Genomic DNA, 11,305 nt, shown 5'->3' with positions numbered 1-11,305 from the left:
AAATTTAAGAAGCAGTGTGGTATTCCTTACATTATTTCCTCGTACCTTGCACGTCACCGGAAGTACTCAACTGACAGTGCCGAACGGAAATATACAGCTAACAACGAATCAATTGAGTATAATCAACTGGGCACTCCTTCGATTACTTCTGCATCCTTAATCATTTACAGGAGAAGTACCGAGCTGAGATTTTTTAGATATCAAGGAAGAACCAGCAGTTGTTGAAAGGAGGATCAGCTTTATCCTTAGCAAAGATCAAGGGTGCTTGGAATTCGATTTGTTATTTGGGCTGTTTCCAAGTGGGTAGGCGGCATCAGTTTTCATATATATACCAGTAGAGGTTCATATCTTGGGACACTTAGTCTTGCTCAGAGTCAGCAGGACTGCATTGTGAAGCTGTCGTTAGGGCTGTGTTCTCCACGTGTGGTCCCCTTCAGTTGGACTAATGCCAGACGATAACTGAACCAGGTGGCAGGTGGTCTCCAGATTGTGGGACATCGGTCGTCAGCGCGACGTAGTGAACTATGGGGGACTACATGGTGCAGTGTGAGATGTACCACCAGCGGCCACTGCAAACTGGAGAAATACTGTGGGGGTCGTCTGGAGATCAGCTGCAGACTCCAGTTCCAGTCGGCGAGCTCACAGAGGCTCCACCATCCAGCAGCCTAAGCCAACCGGTGACCTCCTCGGAGCTCAGCGCGATAGAGCTGATGCCCAAGAGGGACTGTGACCCCATAGCGGGCTACGAAACACCAGTGACCACACCCGACGCCAACAGCAGCTCGCCCGATGCTCTCAGGTATGTACTATCTTTGCTCAGATTGTTGTTGTTGTGGTCTTCAGTCCCGAGACTGGTTTGATGCGGCTCTCCATGCTACTCTATCCTGTGCAAGCTTCTTCATCTCCCAGTACTTAATGCAACCTACATCCTTCTGAATCTGCTTAGTGTATTCATCTCTTGGTCTCCCTCTACGGTTTTTACCCTCCACGCTGCCCTCCGGTGCTAAATTGGTGATCCCTTGATGCCTCAGAACATGTCCTACCAACTGGTCCCTTCTTCTTGTCAAGTTGTGCCACAAACTCCTATTCTCCCCAATTCTGTTCAATACCTCCTCATTAGTTATGTGATCTAACCATCTAATCTTCAGCATTCTTCTGTAGCACCACATTTCGAAAGCTTCTATTATCTTCTTGTCCAAACTATTTATCGTCCATGTTTCACTTCCATACATGGCTACACTCCATACAAATACTTTCAGAAACGACTTCCTGACACTTAAATCTATACTCGATGTTAACAAATTCATCTTCTTCAGAAACGCTTTCCTTGCCATTGCCAGTCTACATTTTGTATCCTCTCTACATCGACATTCATCAGTTATTTTGCTCTCCAAATAGCAAAACTCCTTTACTACTTTAAATGTCTTATTTCCTAATCTAATTCCCTCATCATCACCCGACTTAATTCGACTACATTCCATTATCCTCGTTTTGCTTTTGTTGATGTTCCTCTTATATCCTCCTTTAAAGACACTGTCCATTCCATTCAACTGCTCTTCCAAGTCCTTTGCTGACAGAATTACAATCTCATCAGTGAACCTCAAAGTTTTTATTTCTTCTTGTATGCAACATATTCTGAAGCCGTTCACAAAGGAAATGAAGCACCCAGAACCATTGGGGCCCAAAGCACAGACATAAAGTTTTGGGAAAAATAGCTGTTTATGAAAATCAGTTTTGTAGACAAACCACCAGTCTCATGTTTGACTTGTTTCTCACCCACGTTTCAACATTCTATATTTCCTATAAAGAAATAATGAACCTGAATAATGAACCCACATTGTCATGAAATTTTAATTAATATTTAGGACTATTATTAATAATGTTAATCCACAAAATTTTCATGTGTATGTTTTAGTTTAATTTTTGGTGTTGTGTAGGAAATATTAAATTGTTGCCTTCCTCTAAGTGACTCGAAAACTGGTGGCCTCCCACAACTCCAGTGAAAAATATGTTACTCTAAACAACAGTTCATGCGAATCAGTTAATCACTTCATTGTTGTAAAATTTCTGAAATGTTCCTTTTCACCACGAATATTTGGTTCAGAAGCTAGGTCGGTATAACTTAAGACTTCTTAAATCCTCAGCGTCTAGTTATAGAAAGATCACATATCATTTAGCTACAATATAGCAGGTCAGCAACTGGAAGCAGTTGATTCCATAAATTATCTGGGATTACGCATTAGGAGTGATTTAAAATGGAATGATCATATAAAGTTGATCGTCGGTAAAGCAGATGCCAGACTGAGATTCATTGCAAGAATCCTAAGGAAATGCAATCCGAAAACAAAGGAAGTAGGTTACAGTACACTTGTTCGCCCACTGCTTGAATATTGCTCACCAGGGTGGGATCCGTACCAGATAGGGTTGATGGAAGAGATGGAGAAGATCCAAAGGAGGGCAGAGCGCTTCGTTACAGGATCATTTAGTAAACGCGAAAGTGTTACGGAGATGATAGATAAACTCCAGTGGAAGATTCTGCAAGAGAGACGCTTTTGTTCAAGTTTCGAGAACATACCTTCACCGAGGAGTCAAGCAGTATATTACTCCCTCCTACGTATATCTCACGAAGAGACCATGAGGATAAAATCAGAGAGAGTAGAGCCCACACAGAGGCATACCGACAATCCTTCTTTCCACGAACAATACGAGACTGGAGTAGAAGGGAGAACCGATAGAGGTACTCAAGGTACCCTCCGCCACACACTGTCAGGTGGCTTGCGGAGTATGGATGTAGATGTAGATGTGGATGTAGACTGAAATACTGAAACCATGGTACGCGAGGCTACGGTGCAGCGTTTCTTCAAAAGTTTCCAGACTTTATTAAGAAATGAGCATCAGTGTAGATAGTGACCGTTCTCACCGCAATTAAAATTCGTGCTTTGGACCGATATGGAAGTGAGTATGTGAGAAATGGGAGAGACAGCTTTCCGCAAATGTTCATATATTAAATGTAGTGGTACAGCACTGATAAAACTGGTTCATCCTAACATAAACAGATGCCAGAAGCCTGTACGCATGCTAAAATCTCAAAATCGACGACGGTGTGCTTTGGTCCAGCATCTTAAACATACTGACAGGAGGAGAAAGTGTTACACCATGACACAGCAGTCCAAAATTAGTAGAACTTTGTGGATATGTTCATCTCATAACCGGTACTAAATGAGCTGCATTTATCCATTACCAGAGAACTGGAAGCTATTTTCGTACATTATGTACTCTGGTGCTTGAGTTCAGAATAATTCACATTGCACTTTACATACACAAAGTTCGATCGTTCTGCAATAAATATAATGTGCCATCGGAGGTTGCCACAGATATCGTCACGTTATTATCTTGGGATGTCAGGATGCGCTTCTCATGAATCGTCAACTAGAGCTAAACAATACCACCAGTTGCAAAGTAGGTTAGAAATCAGATTAATAATGTTGCTCACGCAGCATATGTTTACTTTATCGGGCAACAACAAAGTTATTGACTGTGGATGGTATCGTCAGAATGGAAATAATGAAGTCACTGTAAAAAAGTCATTAATTTTGGCACTTATCTTGAATGGATTCACACGTAGATTTCGTCGAAGTCGTTATGGCTCATCTTGCTGATTCTAGGGTGATTCCACTTTGACTGCTAGACGGTCCAGATCTGTATTTTAGTAATATTTGAAGACCTAACAAATGCGTTTTTCAGGAAATTCTTTAATGATCAAACAATCCCAGATCAGAACAATGATATGATAGAAATAATTTTTGACTTGGTGTTCACGATGCACATTTTTATTAAACTTCTTGTAAATTCACATATACTTCTTCTTAATTGTCACATCATCAAGAAAACGGTTTTGTATCAATCATCATATATTTAATTTCCAATTTAACCAAACACAAGGCTTGACTGTTCTTTTACAAAGCGAAATAACAACTTTTAAACTTCTTGTAAATTCACATATACTTCTTCTTAATTGTCACATCATCAAGAAAACAGTTTTGTATCAATCTTCATGTATTTAATTTCCAATTTAACCAAACACAAGGCTTGACTGTTCTTTTACAAAGCGAAATAACAACTTAACTTCTGCAAAGTGAAACAAAGACTGCTCCGCGAGCATTCGCGCCAAACCGGTTACAAGTAAGTCAAAGATTATGACAGTCTCACAGAAATGAATACACACAAGTACCATATCACTGTAATATATCGATACATCGGAGTACCTATACATTAACAAAACCAAATGTGAATATTGTCACAAAAATATGTCTGTTACTTCGCAGAAAAGTAGTACGATATTACTGGTATCGAGAACCGGGGTTGGAGTGCATAAATAAAGAACCATTACAAGCTGCACAGATATATCAGTAAAGAGACGCCCGTTCATGAGTCTTGAAATCAAAGAGACAAGGAAGAGTTAATGAGGACTGAAGTTTAACGTGCTGTTGACAACAGAGGCGTTAGAGAATGAACAGAAGCTGTATTGGGGAAAAACGAGGAAAGATACGAGCCATGTTGCTTTGAAAGGCACAGTCCCCGCACTTAACTTAGCAATTTAGGGAAACGACGCAAAACATAGTCTGGATGCTCACATCGGAATTTTAAGCACCATCCAAAGCTTTCCCAACTGTCACTAAACTTCCGTTGTCGATTATTGCCCTAGAATATTTTGATCGCTACATTCAACTCCTGCTCATTCATTTGAACGAAAATCTCGCAACACAACTACTTTAAAATATTAACAGATCCGTCTCGCAAATAACTATCACATTCGACTTGCACCATTGCGCAGTTTATACCAAAAGACAAAAATAAAAACTTTGTGGAGGTTAGCACCAGCTCTGTATCCGGATGCTGACAGCTGTTCACCTAGTGTTGGCACCTTGTAACCTGGTCTGGGTTTCGGCATGCTCGTGGTCGTCATCTTCAGTAGAAACTGGTTGAATGTCTGCAGGTTCAACCAGGGCAGCTCGTCGGCATACTGGTCACAGGAGGGGCCGGCGTCCCCGGCATCGGTGAGCACCGTCACCCTGGGTTCGCCGAGCATCGATCACCTGTACCTCGGCATCGGAGCCCCCACTACGCTGCTCCCGCCTTTTGCGGATCCACAGGTACGCCCTGTCCAAAGACTTATTGAAGGGATACAAGATAGAAAAATTGTCATAATTATGCATCATACGAATTTACTTCATTTTAAGGTTCTAAATACTGGACAAGGAAGTTATTGTCTATGAATTATTACTGTGAATCATTTGGGAAAACGAAGAGAAACCCAAATCGAGATAGGTGTATCTGGTAAAATGGATCGACCAATGAAAGTAGTTGAGGCCCTTTGAAAGCAGGCATACCAATAATCAGCCATATGACTGAAACATCACTTAAACCATGATAAGGTATTCAAATGTTAACACTACAGTTTCAGTGAATCGCTACTCAATAGTTTAATTAAATGAATCTTATGTATTCAAGTAGGTTATGGAGGTAGTTGTGCATGTGACAAGTTTGCAAATTGTGTTCATAAAGCTTTTGGTTTGTCACTAATAGCATTCAGCTCATACTGAACCCTATCAAAAATCTGTTCTGTAGTGCCGTGGTCACTGTTTTGTCAATATGTCATTGGAAGACTCCTCAGTAAGTTAATTGGAGTGCCATGCTAGTTTTGAGGTTGGCCGATGACATTGTAATCCTGTCAGAGACAGCAAAGGACCTGGAAGAGCAGCTGAACGGAATGGACCGTGTCTTCAAAGGAGGATATACGATGAACATCAACAAAAGCAAAACGAGAATAATGGAATGTAGTCGAATTAAATCGGGTGATGCTGCGGGAATTAGATTAGGAAATGAGACGTTTGAAGTAGTAAATGAGTTTTGCTATTTGGGGAGCAAAATAACTGATGATGGTCGAAGTAGAGAGGATATAAAATGTAGACTGGCAATGGCAAGGAAAGCGTTTCTGAAGAAGAGAAATTTGTTAACATCGAGTATAGATTTAAGTGTCAGGAAGTCGTTTCTGAAAGTATTTGTATGGAGTGTAGCCATGTATGGAAGTGAAACATGGATGATAAATAGTTTAGACAAGAAGAGAATAGAAGCTTTCGAAATGTGGTGCTACAGAAGAATGCTGAAGATTAGATGGGTAGATCACATAACTAATGAGGCGGTATTGAATATAATTGGGGAGAAGAGGAGTTTGTGGCACAACTTGACTAGAAGAAGGGATCGGTTGGTAGGACATGTTCTGAGGCATCATGGGATCACCAATTTAGTATTGGAGGGCAGCATGGAGGATAAAAATCGTATAGGGAGACCAAGAGATGAATATACTAAACAGATTCAGAAGGATGTAGGTTGCAGTTGGTATTGGAAGATGAAGAACCTCACAAAGGATAGAGTAGCATGGAGAGCTGCATCAAACCAGTCTCTGGACTGAAGACCACAACAACAACAATTAGCTTCGTGAAATGAGATCACATAAGACACTGACTTACCAATTTTGGGCCGAAAATTTTCTTGCCACTTGCATTGAAGTGCCTGAAACGATAACTGTATAAAGCTCAGTGTATAAATGGTGCTAATTGTGGTGAATTTTCTATTCATCAAAGTAGATGTATTCGTTTTCTTCAGGTTGCAAGGAAGTTGCCATCGAAGTACAGTTCCAGGAACTTCGTAATTTTTCCTATCTCATCATACCACCATTGCAAGAAGGTAGATTGTCCGTGGGAACACAATTATACATATCAGACACATTATTCCATGCTGTACTACAACCAACAGCCAGCCCATTGCCTGTGAACCAAAACATGATTACTCTCCAAAATACGAGATGCTACATCACTCATTTCCCATCCTATAATTATAAAAAATTATGCTTGTCATTTGCAAGAAAAGAGGATTAGAGCTGAGTCTTATGGTGCTAGGCAAGCTTGTAACCTACATAAAAAAAAAAAAAAACAAGTGGTCCTTAAACGGAACCCTGAGGAACACCTCATGTTACAGTGCCCTTGGATCGAAGCATGTATCACATAAAGGAATGTAGGCTCGCTCGACGACTTTAAATGATTATAGCACCTCGGGCTATCAGCTAAGCTGTGGCGCCATGTTACGGCAACATTTCTAGGCGTTTCTTCCTTGTCAATTACGGTTGAGTGCCAGGTTCAGGTCCAGTTTGTCCCCTCATAGCTGATCGACCACATACACCCACTGAATGGGCCAGTCGTATGTCTCTATAAGAGGTGGTAGTGGTGGTGAGCAAGTGAGGGGATCTGGGCAGCGAGTCCCTGTACAGCCTTTTCGCCAGCTGCTCCCACCACTTTCACATCAAAGCATTCCTGACGTATCTTGTAGTTTACATTTGAGATCCGCATGGGATATGGCGTTAGCAAAATTACTTCAGGAAAGGTCTGATATGGAAGAAGCAGAGGCAACGGGTGGAATATTCAGGAAGCACCAGGACTTCAAGCCCAGATACCCGTCAATCCCATCAGGGCTCGCCCCCGCCCCCTCCCCATCTCCAGTCAAGACATCTTTCCTGGAGGCGTGATCGGTCGACCCATTGGACGCTCGACCTAGGAGTCTGCAGTCCAACAGCTATAAAGGAACGATGTGGACCTGAATCCAACATTTCACCTGAAGTTAATCACTAGGAAACCCGTCGAAATGTTGCGAAGACACGACACCACAGCTCGGCTGATAACCCAAGAAGAATCATCAGTTTATATCCCGGGAATAGCGCTAATATTACGCCATTTTTCTGCGATTGTATGCTGTTATGCAAATATAATGGGCGAAAACATGTTTTGTAGCCACCTCTCTGTGATAACAAGAAATCCGTCAGGAGTGTTAAAATGACTAAAATGACGGTCAGCTGTGCTACAGTCAACTCGGAGAAGGGGTGCGGATGTAGCTGTGTTTTCGACTGCACATGCTCTGATGTGGCGTAATCCCCGCCGGCACTAAGGGTCTATGTTCCTCATAGCATATCAGTATTTTTGTATGAAAATGTGTGTAAAGTATTGTGCAAGCAGCATGTCGGCTTCCGTAAATGATCAGCTGAACAAGTCCTCTTCCAGTACATCGCTAGAGGTGAAAGTGAAAGACTTAGGCAGACCTACCCAAAATTTAAACCTGAGGAGGAGAGGGTGTAGGATGGTGATCCCCGATTCTGCTCAGACTATGTGACTGGGACAGATAGGTACCCCTTTCAAGTTCCTAGAATATTACGCCAATGTGCGCCATAGGAAAAGGTAAAACGCCGTCTACAGATTTATGAGTACAGTGTGAGGGATTTTTGAACAAGTCCTGATGTCTCGAGGTCGTGATGCAATGGTCAAACGCACCAATTGGCAATTCGTTGGCTTGCGTTCGATTTTTGCTCTCACCGTCTCTTTTTTCAGTTTATGTCTCTAATATGTTAAAACTACTAATTATAAATTTAAATACACCTTTAAATATTTCAATTTATATATGTAAAATCAATATATTAAGTTCAGTTACAATTATAGCCCTTGTAACTCAGAAGGCTTTAGCTGTTGGTTAAAAAAAAAAAAAGAGTAAACGAGGGAATTTAGTATGTACGTGTATGAAAATAGTTGGGTTTGTGGTGGGTGTGATGTTTGCAATACACTTTCATTTTTGCTCTCTGTCTTTGTTATTCAGGAACAGTGATGCATGGGGTACAGCGGGGAGGGGGGGGGGGGGAAGGGGGTGAAAGATGTAGGACATATTGAAGCATTAATAAAAAACCAGAGCGGAAATCATAAACATACAAACAATATAGTTTATCCCAGTGTATTAAATAAATCACTATTAAGTCGTGTCTATCATAAAGAAAAAGGAAAACACAATCTGTTTTTATATTGTAACGCATATTTGCATGCGCCATCACTACTTACACATCTTTCCACAATCTTTTAATTCATTTAGCAACGCACACTGAGGTGATAAAAGTTATGGAGTTCCTCCTAATGTAGTGTCGGAGCTCCCTTTGACCAACATAGTGCGGCAGCTCGATGTGTCATGGAATCAACGGGTCGTTGGAAGTCCCCTGTAGAAATATTGAGCCTAGCTACCCCTGTAGCCGTCATAATAGTGCAACCGTTGCCAGTGCAGAATGTTGTGGACGAATTGACCTCTCGATTGTCGCACGGGTGGCCGAGCGGTTCTGGGCGCTACAGTCTGGAACCGTGCGACCGCTACCTACGGTCGCAGGTTCGAATCCTGCCTCGGGCATGGATGTGTGTGATGTCCTTAGGTTAGTTAGGTTTAAGTAGTTCTAAGTTCTAGGGGACTGATGACCTTAGAAGTTAAGTCCCATAGTGCTCAGAGCCATTTGAACCATTTTTTTTGACCTCTCGATTATGCCCTATACATATTCGGTGGGATTCATGTCGAGTGATCTGGGCGGCCAAATCATTCACTCGAATTGCCCAGAATGTTCTTCAAACCAATCTCTAACAACTGTGGCCTGGTCACATGACATCATTGCTTTGGAACATGAAGTCCATGAATGGCTGCAAATAGTCTCTCAGTAGCCCAACATAACCGTATACAATCAGTGATCAATTCAGTTGGACTGCATTCTTATTTCCTGCCTATGCAAAGCTACATCTGTCTGTATTTGTGAATATGCTACCCCAAAACTTTTGTCACCTCAGTGTACTGTGTTCTGCACAGTCGCAAGCCTTTGTCTAGTCACAATGTGTCGAGGATTCTGTCAGGCTCAAGACTGTTCATCTGCACAGGACTGCTTCGGCAACGCCGGAGACTTCCTGTACGGAGCGGCGATGGCAGAGGCCGGCGTCACGATCCCGGACAGTCAGTTCGAACCACCCACTCGAGACGCATCTTCTGCTGGAGCTTTTGTCATGGACAAGTTCCTGTCTGCAGGTGACCAATCCAATAGTGGACAGGAGGAGGCCCAGCACACAGGGACCCTGGCAGCACTCCACTCCGCTGGGAGGTCCACCTCCCTGACCGACGTCCGGATGGCCGACAGCGGAGGGTCGTTGCCCAGCAGTCCACCTCCGCCATCGGTCTTGACCGCCACCGGCAGGTCCCACTCGGTCACGGACGTCTCCTGCGGGAGGGGCGACAGAGGAACCGTGCTCGGCGGCCAACTGGGCGCCCTCGGCGTCAAGAGGCCGACGTCTGCGACTCCAGGATTCCAGCACGGAGGCCTGGGGACGGTCCAGAGGTCGTCGTCACTCTGTGCGGAGGGAGGGCAGGAGCCGTTGAGGGTCACCGCCATACAGAGGTCCATGTCTCTGGCTCTGGACGAGAGACCTAGGTGAGTCCGAACTGTGACTATACAATGAAGGCTTTCACGACCGGATGGTACTGTTGTTGATAATTCTTCTGGGTTATATGGCTGTGGTCCATGGAATACTTCTATTCCTAACGTTTCGTCCAATACTACGTTGGACATCCTCAGAGGCATGGCTGGTCCTGTTGACTAGGTTAATTGAGATATCGAACAAGTCATTTGGTCATGATAATGACATAATGCTCTTTGTTCGGCTCATGGTATGACTTTTTTAATGTTTTGTTACCTGTTTATATCTTAGCCAGAGTGTCTTATTCACAATCACAAAGTGGCAGTGAAAGTAAATTGATGTGCGTGGATACAGTGAACTATTATAGTTTTATAACTGTACAGCTGAAAAGTGTGCTGGATTGGTTCAGCCATCATGCAGTGGAGTGATCAGCGTTAAGATAGTCTGTTCAACATGAGCACAAATTTAACCTGTTCAATGAACTTCTGAACAAATAGGATGTGAAACTTCCTGGCAGATTAAAACTGTGTGCCGGACCGAGACTCGAACTCGGGACCTTTGCCTTTCGTGGGCAAGTGCTCTACCAACTGAGCTATCCAAGCACGACTCCCTCCCCGTCCTCACAGCTTTACTTCTGCCAGTACCTCGTCTCCTACCTTCCAAACTTAACAGAAGCTCTCCTACGAACATTGCAGAACTAGCACTCCTGAAAGAAAGGATATTGCGGAGACATGGCTTAGCCATGGAAATAGGATGTCTTCAGAGTTACCAGAGAAAGTGTCAAAATCAGTAATCAGAAACAGTTTTAATTACAGCTAAATACATATACATCTTTGGCGTGAGTGTGCAGCTGATAACCACTAACTTATTCATTTTTTGTAAGTAAGATGATGTGTCTTATATTATACAGAGGTACTATAATGTGGTTTCTGGACCATGAAAGTAGCTTACCAATGAAATAAATAATAGGACAAGTAAGTGACTATATGTTA

The 11,305-nt window shown here is 42.7% G+C and overlaps 1 non-coding gene across 1 annotated transcript; it reads right to left on the bottom strand.

The window, feature by feature from the left end:
* Window positions 1–10,841: 10,841 nt before the first annotated feature.
* On the bottom strand, window positions 10,842–10,916 carry Trnas-cga (transfer RNA serine (anticodon CGA)). The gene has a single exon. It is a non-coding gene; the product is annotated as a tRNA-Ser (tRNA).
* Window positions 10,917–11,305: the final 389 nt, after the last annotated feature.

This window comes from Schistocerca serialis, chromosome 12, assembly GCF_023864345.2.
Source record: "Schistocerca serialis cubense isolate TAMUIC-IGC-003099 chromosome 12, iqSchSeri2.2, whole genome shotgun sequence".
Classification (NCBI taxonomy): Eukaryota; Metazoa; Arthropoda; class Insecta; order Orthoptera; family Acrididae; genus Schistocerca; species Schistocerca serialis.
The sequence above is the reverse complement of the archived record's forward strand: the minus strand, read 5'-3'. Positions and strand labels throughout refer to the sequence as shown.